The 15,501-nt window shown below is 41.8% G+C and overlaps 1 protein-coding gene across 1 annotated transcript in view; it reads right to left on the bottom strand.

The window, feature by feature from the left end:
• dab1a (DAB adaptor protein 1a) overlaps positions 1–13,967 on the bottom strand; it is a 297,375-nt gene extending 283,408 nt beyond the window's left edge. The window contains 2 exon segments of the mRNA XM_042484070.2: positions 2,877–2,956; positions 13,860–13,967. The gene's annotated coding sequence lies outside the window, so the exon portion shown is untranslated.
• Positions 13,968–15,501: the final 1,534 nt, after the last annotated feature.

Genomic DNA, 15,501 nt, shown 5'->3' with positions numbered 1-15,501 from the left:
AGACCAAAGACAAGACAAAACTGTGTTAGTGATGTGAACTGTCTCAGCTCAACTGGCAGGTTTTTAGAACGCTGAAGACCGAAGCATTGCAAGTACGTGCAAGTTTCTTATCGCCCAGTCACAAATCTTTGGTCTGAACTGGGCTCCAGGTAAAGCGATTCCAGTATACTTTAGTGCCATTACAATAGTTTAAGCATATTTTGATGATTTTCTGGATGATATCATGCTTAATTGTTATTTTGGCCAGGATAATTGTGACCTGATATTCTCGTATTGTCCAATGCAGACGTGTGAGTTTACAAAGGATAGCAGTTGGTCCGATTGTGGTGAGAGATTGTGTCTCTTGAGTTAAAACCTCATCTGTAGAATAAGTGTTTCCCTATTTTCATATTTATAAAATGATTCTGACATTGTCTTCTCAGGGGAAAAACTGTTCTAATAGTCGGATATTAACTGTGTGGAATGGATTCTGCTATGACACACTTAATTCAATCAAAACTGTCATCAGATTAAACTAATTTGTTCGTGTGTTCAGCTCACTGTTCTCCTCAATACAAGATGACAACACAGTGTGACAGGCTGATCTTTCCCAGCCTGTTTCCATCACACCCACACAGCCCATCTGTAAAGAGCACAGAGGAAGTCCCCGAACATTACAGTCAGATGACATTTACGGCATGACAGGACACTTTTCACACATTCTCCACTGTATGCATACGTGCATAAGCGTGTGTGTGTGTGCATATGTATGTGTGCATGTATATGTAGGCCCAGGATGTGTCACAGCCTGGATAAATGTGACATTTCAGTGATTAGGGCTTGTGAGGTCAATGCCTCATTAAAGGTTATCCGTTAATTACGAGGACAACTTGGGGTCAATGTCGAGGTGACAATGACCTCTCTCTCTCTTTCTGTTGTCACACACACATAGTTACATCTAAGAGTGATAAGAGTGCTTTGTTTGGCCTGACCCTTTGCTGAATGTGAAGCAAAAGCTCAGAGGGGAACCATCACAGTTGCCCTCTTGTCTCCGCCTACAAACACATTTACTGTACACACAAACGCACATCCATAAAACCCTAATACAGAAGCCTGATAAGGACATAAAGCCAAATCAAAGATGGTCTCAGAGTATTAAGCTGTATTGTAAACTTGTGAATAGTGCTCTGCTATCTGCTCAATGAGATCAGCTGCAGTAACAGCCCGGCTCTCAGACAGAATAGGAGGCCATTAGCCACAACACAGACAGATGGAGCGGAGGATGAACGTCTCCGAGATGTGCTGGAATAGAGCTTCACCAGCCTTTCTATCATGCACACAGAGAGCACCACTAACACTGAAACAAACGCTGAACGAACCTGGAAGCTTCAAAGTGAATTTTACGTTTTGCATCACCTTGATGCATTTACTCTGATCCCAACTTGTTCGGGAATGGTGCGTTAATTCATACTTGTTACATGCACTGTGTCTCTTTGAAAATACACTTCCGTTTTTACAGGAAATGGACAGTTTCTGCTCATTACATGCATTTTAGAGTGCTTTTTAAAATAAACCCACAAAGCAGGTTAGACACTTTTGTTTTAAGGTTTATTTCTGTAAGTTTAGGCAACAATAGTATGTGGTTTAGGTTTAGAATAAAATATCATGATTTGGCTTGAAATAAGTATGGTTGTTCTTAAAGTACTAGCGCACTACATTCTTAAAATAACCTCAACAACTATGGTTTTGACAGGAAATGGACAGCGGGCTCCCGGCTGAAAGTTCAGAGTTTGTTTGACCCATCTACCACTCCTCCTGCCCTCACTACGCTGTTTTTTTTTTTAAATTCTTTATACTATAGTAGTTACCAGCAGCATTACAAACTGCTGCTGCCCGGTGCAAAGTGTAATGCTGAAGGGTGCCTCTGTTATAAGTGTCTGACGCCTACTGACAAAGCAGCGGTATTCGATGAATTGGGTTGTTGCCCACTACTGCCACCCAGTGCTTTCATACCACCACGAAGGGCGCTTCTGTGTGTTTAGTCTGACACCAGATCACTGACAAAACAGCGGTATTTGACAAGTTGAAAGTGAGAACAGGCTGTTGACGTTTCTGGAGAATGCTGACTTTATGTCTTATAGCAATGAAACATTAATTCTAAACTATGAAGGTAATTTCTCTCGTATTAAACTTTAATGATCCCTCTGGGTAAACTGGGTCATTGCATCAGCAATTATTAGGAAACAGCAAAGGAACAAAATGGGCAAATGTAACAACAAAGCAGCTTGGGGTTAAACAGCTACAGCATGGTCACATATTAAGTAAAAACTACATGAAATATAAAGAATTAAAATAATTAATATGCAGCATGCAGTGTAGGGATGTTTGTTGTTGCAGTTACTGTGTCAATATTCTCTTGATATTATATTCAGTTTGTTTTAATTGACTGTTTACTGTGCAACTGTATTAAGAAAAAGACAATTTCTTTAAAGTTGGTCTACTTAAATTCACCCTAGCAATTTAAATTTGTCTCAAATATAAAATAACAACAGAATGGTTCTGCATTAGGCAGCCTGCATCTCTGCTTTCCTTTGATAGTTTCCTATAATACTCTATAGTGTCCTAGAGTGTTTTGTATAATATCCACAGAGAGTAGTGTCAGTCTGGATCTGTTGTGGCAGTAAGCTTCAGATGGGATTTTGACAGCCTCTTTTCAAAGCAAGCATGAAGAAAACAGAGAAGTTCAAATGTGGTTTTGAAGTACATCAAACGCACTCTAGAGGTATGGTGCACCTCCGAAATGTTGCTTTTGCTCAACACACTCTGCACACATCATTTGTGCACAATGTCATATCATGACAGCAGGTGACAGTGCCAACAATGCTAATTACTCTTACCTTATGAATCATGTTTGCAATGTTCGTCAGCATCAAAAGAGGCTCGTTGCCGTCGCTGCATTTGGGCCACGAGAACTGACCTGTGAGCATGCACAAGCAGAGAAAAGAGCACAAAGACTTGTTAAAGAGTGTGTCAAATCTCTAGAGCTGACAGACATATGTAGCTTCAAGTCCAGCAGTCGTTTTGGTTTTGTTTGTTTGTATTCTTTTGCTAGTCAGTGTGATATGCAGTGTGCTTCTGGAAAGTTTTGGTAACAAAAGTTTGAGTGCTCTTGACTGTCATATTAGTCTTTGGTAGAGGCTGCAGCGGATGCAATGCAGCTGCACAGAGGAAGAGAAAGGATGCACTGTAAAGATAACATTATTTCCTCTATTCTGCTTAGAAGTGAATTTACAGCTCACAGCAACTTAAAAACGACACAGTGTCTGGCTTCAGTAAAAAATGCAGCATCTGCAAAAAATGCTGTTGCGCATTTGCGGTCTGTTGTTGGCGCTGTTGGCTTTTTTGCTGTATCACATGAATGTCTTGCTGAGCCTCATTCAAACTGTAAAACTTTATATGGGCAAAAAAATGAAGAAAGAATCATCGAATATTTGTATTTAACGACTAACTAATATAATTCTGAGTTGAATACAACCCTACAAATCTCTGACACCAGCTATCGGTCTGAAATAAATCTCTGGGGCAATAGCCAATATTTTGGGTTATCAGGTGTAGTAAGTGGATATTCAGATTTACTCGTGCTGGTCATTTCAGCTTATCTCTAAATGTAGAGCCCATCCTCATATAATTAGATTTTTTAAAGAAAAGCTGCTGTGAATCTAAAATTATTGAGATCATCGAGAAAAGAGCCAAGTTCCTGGGTTTCAAGACTGTATTTCTGTAAATGCATTCCAGCGCTCCACACGGATCATTTAGCTGCTGCTCAAATGTGATAAGTCAATACCACTGCTTTGAATTTATCCAGATTTATATATTGACATATTCTTTAATTTGTTTACTATACAGTAACAATTTCAAGTTTAAATTTTCCTTTGCAATTAAAAAAAGGCAATTCTTTAGTGTTATTAACTGTTTTGTGCTTCTTTTTCTCTTTAAAGTAATTTAGGCACTGTTTAAAAATATTGTTTTAGCACTGATATTTGGAGAAAAAAAAACAAGCAATACCCAACCCTAGTAAACAGATGCACAAAGCTGAAAAAAATTAACTACTGAGCACTCATTTAACACTGGAATTTGTCCGTTTGTGTTTGTGTTTGTTGTTAAATGCAGTGAAGCAGCCATTCAAAGAGCAGCCTGTTTGATTTGAGCTCTCTGGGAGCAACTGGCTCCATTCCCCCATGTTAATGTAATCATATTACCGCACAGGAAAGCTATTGTCATACACTTCTGTCAAAAGAGTAATGGAAATGCTAGCAGGCTTTATATAAGAGGGAGAACGGGGTCTTGCATAAGAGCAGCAGCAGTGTAAAAAGCCCATATGCAGGACCTAATTTCACGCAATCAACAAAGCCACTTTGTGTCAAACCTTTGCTCTTTTTAAAATCCTTCTTTAAAGGAGCTGCAGGCCTCAGAATCAAGACTTGGACAAGCCTCACAGAAGCTCACAATTTCATTTCACACTGAATGGAATTAGCCAGTGGACCAACCTTACAAAGTGGTTTTAAAAGATTTTAGTTCCGCCCCGAAACACTCGGCATGTCGCTGCTGTGAAATGTGAATATGAGGATGTGTGTGTGAGTGTATGTGTGCATCAGAGGGAAATGTGTAAAGAAATAGATTCATAAAGGTCATGACTAAAATGTCCTTTAACTTTAGAAAATTACCCAGTAACGCTCCACTGCAGGACCGGCCTTTAATATCAATATGTCCATTTCATCTGAAGCCAAGCGTTTGGTGCTCACCATCACTGCTGATAGAGAGCGCCTGAACACCGGGGACAAAAAAGACAGAGGAAAACAAGACTGAAAACTATTATCTCACATGCCTCTGTCCTTCAGTCCCTTGGTTTCCTTTTCTGTTTTACTTCTACTTTTACGTGTCTATCCATCTATTCGCATTTGGGTGTCTGAAACAGCCAAACCTAAGGTAGTAATATATAATACTGATGTTATTATTATTATTATTAATATTACTGTTGTTATTATTATTATTATTATTAGTAGTAGTAGTAGTAGTAGTAGTAGTAGTAGTAGTAGTATTAATTCATAATTTTTTAAATCAAAAACTTTATTCATAAAGTGCTTTTTAATCAATTAATCTATTTATTCACTTATTTTCTTGGGCTTTTTGCCTTTATTCCAGAAGACAGCAGTGGAGTCAAAGGGGGGAGCGAGAGGAGATGACGTGCAGCAAAGGGCTGGGGTGGAATTCAAACCCAGGCCAGTATAAAGTGCTTTCTGAAACAAAGTTACAAAGTGCTTAAGTTGATCCCAAATTTAAAACAATACACAATTTAAGCAAATAAATCAGGCAATTTCAAGACAAACCAAGAAGCAGCTACCCCAACGATAACATAAATACCATCAATAAAGCAGATAAGCAAAGATGGCAGCTAAGTGCCCAAAAAACTGCACTGAGGTTTATAAAATCACACAATAAGAACAAAACAGAAATAAAAAAAAATGACAACCCCAGATGACAATATAGATAACAAAAATAATAATAAAAAAGGCATGTTTAAAATGAGCAGTGTGCTAAAATTAATTTTAAAAAAAGACACATTCTCATAAAAAATGAGAGTCTCTGTGATGAGTTTTGAGATTTGTTTTGAGAGCTGTGGGCAGGGATGCACTCTTGAGAAAGATTTTTTGTTTTACTTCGTTTATAGTTATACTTAATTTCTTTTCTTTCATCAAAATCATGTTTCTCTGTATCCATCTATCAGCCCCCCTCTCTTTCATCCATCTCTTCTGCCGTATTATCCATAGCGAAACTGAGAGATTAAGAGAGGAGACACAGGGAAGGAGGATAGAGAAGCCCGGAGTGAGAGAACAACAGAGGGAGAAAGAGGGAGTCAATCCTCTGTGTTTGCTGCTGTGTGGTTCTGGCGGTGGTCCAGCAGGGCCTGAGGACCCAATGTTGCAGCTCTGATGAAGATAGCTCTGCAGCCCCACTCTTCTCTCTCCACTTCCCCACTTTCCAACACTCCAGTCCCCCATTTTTCCAGTCCCCATAGTTTCTCCCTGCCTCCCTTCTCATTCGCTTCTACTTGTTAGCTTCCCCCACACACCCCCGCTCCCGGCCCGCCTGTACCCTGCCAATGTGATCCATGTGTTGTGCTCCAGCAGAGACTGCTGAGGCAGCAGAAAGAGGGAATATTTACAGATCAGTCAGATGGGGTTGAGCTCTGCTCCTACTGCACACTCACAGTTCCTCGTCAATCACTGCTACAAGAGCTGCAACACGCAGGCAGGGACACTGCTGCACACACACACACACACACACACACACACACACACACACACACACACACACACACACACACACACACACAATCAGGCATTTTAGCCACGCAAAATTCAAGTACACAGAGCCACATTTAGCCATACATTCATACAGTATACATACCTAATATATGTGCACACTAAAGGTGTAAATCATAAGCTTAATTTGCTGATATCACAAAGTCTGCTACAATAAGATTTTGATTGACACAATTCAGAGGCCTGCAATCGTAATTAGATGATATCAGTGAATATTGTCATTGTCTTTTTCTTGGCTGCTTGCCATTTTCTGCCCGGCGCTAGGATGCTAGCACTGTTTTGAATATTTTGGAAGGAGGTGCGCTTGAATGGAAATGGTGACACGAACATGCCATTTCAAATTTCAAAATAAAATGTGTGTCTGAGGCACACAGGTGCAGGTAAAACTGCAGAAAAAAACTGGGGCCAAACTAACTACACTGTGCTAACTGTAATTTCATTGTTTATTATAATTTAATTGTTATTTACAACATCTATTGCACATCTGTCCGTCCTGGAAGAGGGATCCCTCCTCAGTCGCTCTTCCTGAGGGTTTTTTTGGGGAGTTTTTCCTAGGGACAGAGGGGTGTCGTATGCTGTAAAGCCCTCGGAGGCAAACTGTGTTTTGTGATAATTGGCTTTATAAATAAAATGAATTGAATTGAATTGAACTTAGGGAAAGGCCATTTCATACTATCATATCAAACAAATCATGTAGTGATGATGGCAATACCCCAGCTTGTTGACGTAATAATGACACACCCTTATGAACAGAAACTAAAAACATGGCTGACAGCAAAATTGCTAACAGCTCCACAGTTAAGTTAGTTCCAAAAACAGGTGCAACCTTAGTATTGTTAAAAGTGAAAGTTAGGCCTAACCCCCAATGTTTTATGATAGCCCCGAACTTTTTATACCCTTTTAGCATTTTGCTGTTTAAAGTAATCTCAGTTAGTGGCTCGTACGGCGTTGGCAGCACAGCATCTCTTCTGTTGCCGAAAAGCGACAGTTTACACTAAAAGTTCAGATCAAAAAATATATTTGAGTAAATACCCAAGACAAAGAATTTCACAAAACTTTCACAGCGACTCGTCAATATTTAACAGTTTCTGATATTAAACTCTGAGAAGTCTGCACTGAACATGCATTGAGCTCCAGTGAGCGGACCTACAGTTCTGTCCACGCTCTGAAACATCAGTCTCACCCACAGAGAGCAACACTGACAGAGCAACACCACATCAACCATTTCCCTCTGTATGTTGCCTCTCGGGCTGATGAAGACATCTAGCTAACTCTCGTTTTATCTTCACTCAGGAACAAACACGCAGGCAGGTTGACTCAGGGTGTTGTTCACAGCAGGGATCTAATCTGATAGATATGCATTCCCAAAAAACTTTGCCTGCATACTTGCACCTTGTCAATTTTGCATTCATCAGCTCAGTTCAAAGTCTGAATTGTCTGAATTGACTGAATCTCTGCGCTCTCTGAGCCAAAGCAGGTTTTCTAAACTTCCTCTAAAATCCACTGTGAGCCTACAGTGGATAATCTGAAAACTCACTGTTGCTTTTATACCTTCTTTATTCCTCTTCTCTCATTTTCGTGAATCCATTCAACTTGTGCATATGTAAACGATGAATCACAGAGTCCAATGGGAGTTTAACCAAAACTACACAGGCAGTGCAGAAACACACACAGCAACACACTGCAGTGCTCTGAGCAAACAGATGATGCTGCCAAAGAGAGGTGTTGCTCCTGCTAACTCTGTCAGCGCAACAAGGTCAACATTCAAATCACAGGGTGGGTGTGTGTGTGTGTGTGTATGTGTGTGCGTGTGTGCTTGTATGAGTGTGTGTGTAAACAGCATGGGGAGACCTTGACATCCACTTTCCGAGTTCCTATAAACAGCTGGGGCGGATCTCCTGCGCCCTGGTCACCCTGTTGCCGTGTCGACGTTCTGCCAACATCCCGTCAATCACACTGACCAAGCCAAACCTCTGGCCTTCGACACACTGCCTTACCTCTTTGCTTACCTTCTCCCTCCAACATACCTCCCTCCCTGACCTGCCAGTAGGGTCAACAAGAGCCATAATGTCAGCAACCTGGCTGGCGTCATGGCAACAGTTTGCCCAGTGATGGTGTCACTCAAGGACAAACCCTCACATTTTATCTACATAGCCGTCCTGACCTTTTCAAAACTTTATTTCATGCATGCATTATTTTTGAGGTCATCAGCTCTCACATATCTGATGTGACACTCGCAGCTTTAATGCGACGCTTTAACTCATTTAAATAATACTTAACACAAATTGAAAATGACGCAAGTTATCAGTCATTTTAATGGTTATCCTCCAAACAGCCTGTGTAATTTATGTGTGGCATATCACCAATGTAGCCAGTAACACGTAGGTCGACTAGGTCATTCACCACCCCTGAAACAAGGATCGACAGCGGCCAATTAAAGCCGGTTATGATGCTGAGTAACCCCTAACTGCACTTACACCTGCTGCACAGCTGACTCAGCATGACCTAAATATATTCCCCTCACAGAGATTCTATGTAACTTTTTAACATGCTGCTCAAGAGTGAAAACTTGTTTTATGTATTTAGGCTCTATGATTCATCCTAAAATCTGTCACCAGCAAAAAATGATCTATATGGGATAAACACACTGTAATGGTTTGAGCTGCAATTTAAAAGTGAAAACAGTTTTACATAAAATGTTCTTATTTCAAAACCACAGGAACGAAGACACTTTGAATGTCCAACCAAGAGTACACAATACCTGTGCAGTTAGGACTGGCAAAGGCACATGAATACTGCATGTGAAGTTTGGGTACCAACCTCTGTATTTTTAAGGTCACCAGGGGTGAACAGTAGCTCAGCTGGTAGAGCGGGTGCCCCATGTACAAAGACAACATCCTTGCCTTAGCGGCTGCAGGTTCGAATCTAACCTCAAATATTTGCTCAGTGTCATCCCTCTCTCCCCCTTTTACGCTTAAACTGTCCTCTAAAATAAAGGCAAAAGAGCCAAAACAAACAAAAAAAACATTGTAATAACAAGCACTACAGTAAATCAATCAGTGCCAAATTTTGCTACCCACGATCACACCTGGGTGTGAGTGCCTGGTTCAGACAGGAGGTGTAAGCACCACAAAGTCCCCTGATGCCAAGAAACTACCTGCAGGATGCCATGGTCAGCTTGGAGGAGCTTTGCAGTGGAGAGAACTGAGCTCCTTAGAGCAGCCTGGATCTGAATGGAGGTGGACGCATTGCAAAGTGCCAAAAGAAGCTGGCCACAGAACTCTTTCGGCTTCCCAAGCAGCCAGACCTATCGCTGCAGAAATAGTTTCGGTCTATCTGGTCCGTTTTGGTTTCTATCTTGAAACAGCGTCGTATAAGGCTTGGTTGTGCTGCACTTTAAATCATATATAATATAGAAATTTCATAATTATGTAGTTATGTCTAATCAGAGAGTGAGAGAGACAAGCACATAAGAAAACACATGAAAGCAAAGCAAAGGCAAAGGAGCAGAACGGCATGTTGACTGCAGCACTTTCAAAAATAAAACTTTTGTTATTTGCCCACAGAAATAGTAGGGTGCCAAAAAAGGTACCATTGGGTTCAGGTACCAAATTTGAGGTACCGGCACTGCTTCAAATGTGAACAGTACCCGGCTCTAGCATGTGCCCTACATTTTCAACCAGCTGTTAAACCCTTTTTGAGCCTGATGTATCCTAAGCACCCTTACACAACTCTGCAGTGTTGATTTTCAAAAAGGCCATGAGCTGTAGTTTCTTTCACACCCTTCAAAAGGATTCAACATCAAGACATCAGTAAAAAATGCAGTATTCTGTAAAAGCCGTCTTGATATCAAACATCTTGCCTCAAACTACAATGACCTGGCGCCTCTCCATCTTTAAGAGCACGCATAGCTTATGATAACATTTTTCTTTGGAGAAAAGACTTTATACACACAGACATGTGTGAAATTGAGAGTGCTGTGCGCTGAACTTGGCAGCCTGTCTAAAGTAAGTAATAAAAGGTGATTAAAATGGCTGATTAATGCATTTCTGCAGCTGACTATTGGTATAGACCTTTCCTTTCTTTTGGATTGACAAACAGAAAACAAACATTGAACTCCATTTCTCATGTGGAAATAAATTATCAGAGCAGATTAACCTCGACTGATTCTTCCCCCCGCATCTCTTCCCATCTAGTGGACCGTTTTTTCCCACGTTTTAATGTTTGTTTGTCCAAATGTCTGAGTTTCTCACTTGTTTTCAGCAGTAGAGGAGAGGAAGGCCTCAAGTAAAAGTTGAGCCAACTCTGAGCCAGACATTAATAATTGAGGAGGGCAGGAGGGGAGAGAATGGCTCCTGCAATATTCATATGTCATATTGACTTGACTGCCAGCCCATGCGCCCAGTCCTTATGAAGTCTCACAGATGACTGAGGATGCAATACTGCGTCCTCCCTCCTCCTCCTCCTCCTACATCTCCTTTCTTTACCTCTTTACATTTTCCCATCTCCCATCCATATGCCACCTCCTTTTTCTCCACTCCCTCCCTTCTTCTCTATGCCATCTCCTGTCCCCTTTTCCTTCCCTCCATCTTTTCATCCCCTTTTCATCTGCTGCCATCTCTCAGAAGAGAATGGCATGCCCATGGGCCAAATTCAATTATAGACCAAATTAAAGAGATGCTACTCAAGTCCCTCAACAGACAAAAGGAACACACGCATGCACCAGAGACGCCGAAGGGTTACAACCACGCACACACCAAAACATGCACAGCCAAAAACATTCACACTTTGCAGCGTGCAAAAGATATCAACACAAATCACTGACAAGAAAATGGACAAACTGTAATTTCAGATTGTGACCTCGAGTTCAGCCCCTGTCCCAAGTCACTGACAGAGCTTTGCCACTGTTGCTCACTAAAAACCTGCCCCTTCTGCCTCTCCATCTCTCCAGGCCCCAGATGCAGTCTTTAATTAGCCATGCTAATGGTAACATAGCTGTGAATGAGTAGCTGGCCGCCTGACTGGTCCAAATCTGTAAGGACAATCTGATGACTTAAACAGTAAAGCAGGGAGAGCCATCGTTAGTACCAGCCGTCTGCATTTTAGCATCAGCCGTAAAATATCAAATCCTCAGAAAGAGTTGGAGTGTTTCTGGGGTCAACCAATTATCGAGCGCTGCAGGCTACACTGGCTGCCTTTCAACGTGATTAGATCTGAACCCACCAGAGGACATCCGGTCCACTTGTTCTCTTGTACAGAGAGCCGAGATTAAAAAGCTCCAAATGAAATAAAAAATATATATTTTTTATGCTGTGAATTGAACGTCTGCTGCTCTTAGCAGGAGAAGAAAAAGAGGGAGAGTTGGACAAAGGAGGAAGAGGTATTTGATGTGAGGAGAGTCCTCAGCATCTCCAAAAACAGCCTTGGGCTGAAAGCGAGAACTAAGAGCGCGAAGATGTAAAATAATACTGCTGCTGTTGTTAAAACTACAGAATCAATTTTGGTGATTTGCATGTTTTTACTTGAAGGTCTGTAATAGGCGGAACAATTGTTGTGACCTCTGGGCTAATAAAATCCACTCAAAACCCATAATAACATTTGTTAAAATGCATAAATTGAAAATGAGACCGTAGCGTAACATTCCTAAAAACCTGACTTTTTAATAATGCAGGATTTTTTTCTTTTTTTTTTTAATGGAACACTGGGAAGAAAAAACAAAAAACAGCAATTCCTACGACTGCATGTAAACATGTTGTTCCCTCATCAACATGTGTAAAAAAAAACAGGCAACAAGATACAAGATTCAATGATTGTAACTCCTGTGGGGCTGCGCCATGATGACCTTGGTGTTAATGCACGTGTAGGGGAAGATGCCTCAAGTCTGCATAAGTGTGTGTGTGTGTGTGTGTGTGTGTGTGTGTGTGTGAGAGAACATGGCAGGGAGAGGTGGTGGGTGGCAGGTGTTGCTGTACGTCACCTCTGCTCTCCCTGAGGATAAAGTAATAATAATTCTCCAGCAAGCTGAATAGATAGCGCCTGAGGGCTCCAACAATACATGGGAACAACAAACAATTCACACACACGCACAACAACTTGAAAGAGCCATAAACCACCAGCCGCCCACGCTGTCCTCACTGAACCAGGCCTGTAACATTACTCTGCACCAACACCCTGTTAATCACACACACACACACACACAATATCAATTTGTAGAGCACAAGCACAGCGCAGTAATAAATATGTAAATAACCCCACACTTTGTGCTTGCACGTGTGTGTGCATGTGTGTGTATGTGTATGTGTGTGTGTGCTGGAGGAAACAAATAGTACCCGCAAGGAGGGGAGGCTTTTATGTCATCCTGCGCTAAGATGACACAGCCAACAATGCACAAGTTCACACCGAACACACACACAAAATGACCTATCCATGACAGTAAGTGTGTGCACATGGATCGACAAATACAAGTGGATCAATTGGAAAGCAGTGCATCCACCAAGCCTCACACACACACACACACACACACACACAATCCATGGCTGTGACAGAGGGACGAGAGAGGGGGTGTCTGTCATTGTCCTGTAAGGGGATATCGGAGCTGATGTTGGCGACTTATCCACACTCTTCATAATCCATTGTGTGCGTGTGCGTGTGTGTTTGTGTGCGTGCAAGGGTGTTGGTGTGTACGTGTGTAGCCGACCAGGCCTGGTGCTGTTGATAAGAGCTGAGGGCTTAGTCCTCAGTCACAGGGACACACTCAGAGCATTAATGAGCCCACAGCACAGAGGAGAACCTCTGCCAAAAAGGTCTTTATCAGCCACTAGGAGCCTGTGTGTGTGTGTGTGAGCGTGCGTGTGTGTGTGTGTGTGTGTGTGTGTGTGTGTGTGTGTGTGTGTGTGTGTGTGTGTGTGTGTGAGAGAAAGTCAGTATGTGTGCATGTTTGTTTTTTTTTTTTTTTACATTTCATTGTATTTTCAGAAAAAGTATTCCCGATCAAACACTCTCTCCTCACACACACACACCTTGGTAGTGGGCATAGCCTGAAGGTGAGGCTGGAGGTTGAGATGAGACACACTGTTCTGTCTGAGAGCGCACATCCATCACACAGACAGCTTTAGCTCAGTGTGTATGTGGGAGAATGTGTGTGATTTCAGAAGTTAGTTAGCTGGGTAACAGGGTGATTTTGTTAACAGGAGCTACCAAAGCCAAGCGACAAGGTGATTGAATGACAGACTATTATACTGGTTGTCAACATGAGGCGGTGAGCAAACGTCAGAAACAAAATGGAGACGCGGACGGACTGACAAGAGGAGAGAGGGAGGGTGACACAGGTTGCCAGGAGGAAATGTCTGCACGTCTGTCTGCAGCAGACTGTTGCACGCACAACACAACAAGGACAATAATTCTAGTCCCTCAGTTCTCATATACAAACACTGAGTACAAGAACAAGTGACGTGCACTTCAAAGTGTACACAAAGCCAAGAGAGAGAACACACTCACCTACGTGCGACAGCGCAGAAAAACACAGTTGTCAACTCCAACTTTTTGATGAATGGCTTTTCTTCCACTCTCCCTCTGATTTGTCATGTTTCAGTAACCAGGAGGCATTGCTTTCATCTGTGAGAGGTACAAAGCAGAAGGGGGAAAGATGGTGGCGTCAGGAGGTGTGATATACACAGTGTCTGGTAAGCACCAGAGTTTTGCTTATCATTTTACTTTTGAATTATTAAATGGAATCAACAAATCAAACAAGCAGCCAATCACTCAGTCACCCAATACAGAAGGATGAAAGGGGAGCAGGCAGAGCGAAGTGCAGAGCTGGTTTGAAGTATTCCAGGTTTAAGACGGTGCATCAAGAATTTATGGGATCTAAGTGATGCTGGTTTGAGATTACAGCAGGGGAGGGGTTCACTCAGCTGTGCAGTGATACTGGTGCTTGGCGGGGGGGAAACTGCTGAGATGTATGTACTATTTGACAGTGGGGGGTGTTTCTCAGCTACACACACACACACACAGAGGGAAGCAGACTAGTGGGGTGTAAACAAAATATTGTTGATAAAAAACTTCTATGAAGTAACAAAATCACATTTGGGAAGTTTGGCGATAAGTGGAATGCAGATCTATTATCACATTTAGAATTAACCTTTTTTTTCCAACAAATGTGCTTAAAATTTGGGAAAGGTGACAATTTCAGCGTATTTTTATTCAACAAAGCACGTCCCACAATTTCAGGTGTTAACTTTTTTGTAGGAATACAAAAGAATAAAGGCAAAACCATAGAAATAGACTGAGAGTAGACATGGTCCTTTGACTAGATCAAAAGAAAGTAGTGATTGTTGTTAGTTTTTTAAGGTGGTAACACACTTCAGTGGGGCCATAAAGCGTGTCACCCTCACTGGTTTGACAACTTTTAAGGGCTAGTGTGCACACAATGCTGCCGTTTTGCTTTTTTCTGTCCTTTGATGCTGCTTACCAATAAATTTTTTTAGACAGTTTTTTGACTTTTTGCCTTCAGGACAGCTGGTGGGTTTGTGGCACAGTTCAAAATCGAAAGGCACACACTGCTCAGCAAACTAATGACAGCATACTGTGATAGACAGGGTCTCACAATAAGGCAGATCAGGTTCAGGTTTGATGGGTGCCTGCTTTACTGGGTGCCTCCTACCATTTGAAATTTGACAGCATCAAATCCAGCAATCCTTAATTCTTCTCCAGCAGCGAGGCAACTGTGCAAACGATGCCGCTCCATGCTTTATACAACTCCACTGCTCATTACAGCAAAATCTCATCTCAGTGAGTTTGAATCTTGCTGTAGCTCTGTTTCTACATAAGTTAGCCCTCTACAGTGGCCACATCTCTTTGCAATGGCAATAATGCGCAGAAAAATGGCCGCCACTCTGACCATCCTGCTATGCTGATTTGAATGGGAAGTGTCTAATCTACTCTCATTCTATTTCAATGGGCAGAACTGCTCAGTGATCGTGTTTGTTTTCCGAGGACGCGTATGACTGGCTCGTTATGTAGTTTCGATAATACATGCACACACAGACACAATGTTTTTGGACATGATACCTTTCCTAACAAAAGGAAGTTTGTTATCAGACAACATGACCAGATGACTTTGACAAATCATGGCGGAAAT

Source organism: Plectropomus leopardus, chromosome 5 (assembly GCF_026936395.1).
Source record: "Plectropomus leopardus strain MGB_pleo_1.0 chromosome 5, ASM2693639v1, whole genome shotgun sequence".
Lineage (NCBI taxonomy): Eukaryota > Metazoa > Chordata > Actinopteri > Perciformes > Serranidae > Plectropomus > Plectropomus leopardus.
Note: the sequence above shows the minus strand (reverse complement) of the source record. Positions and strands in the feature narration are given on the sequence as shown.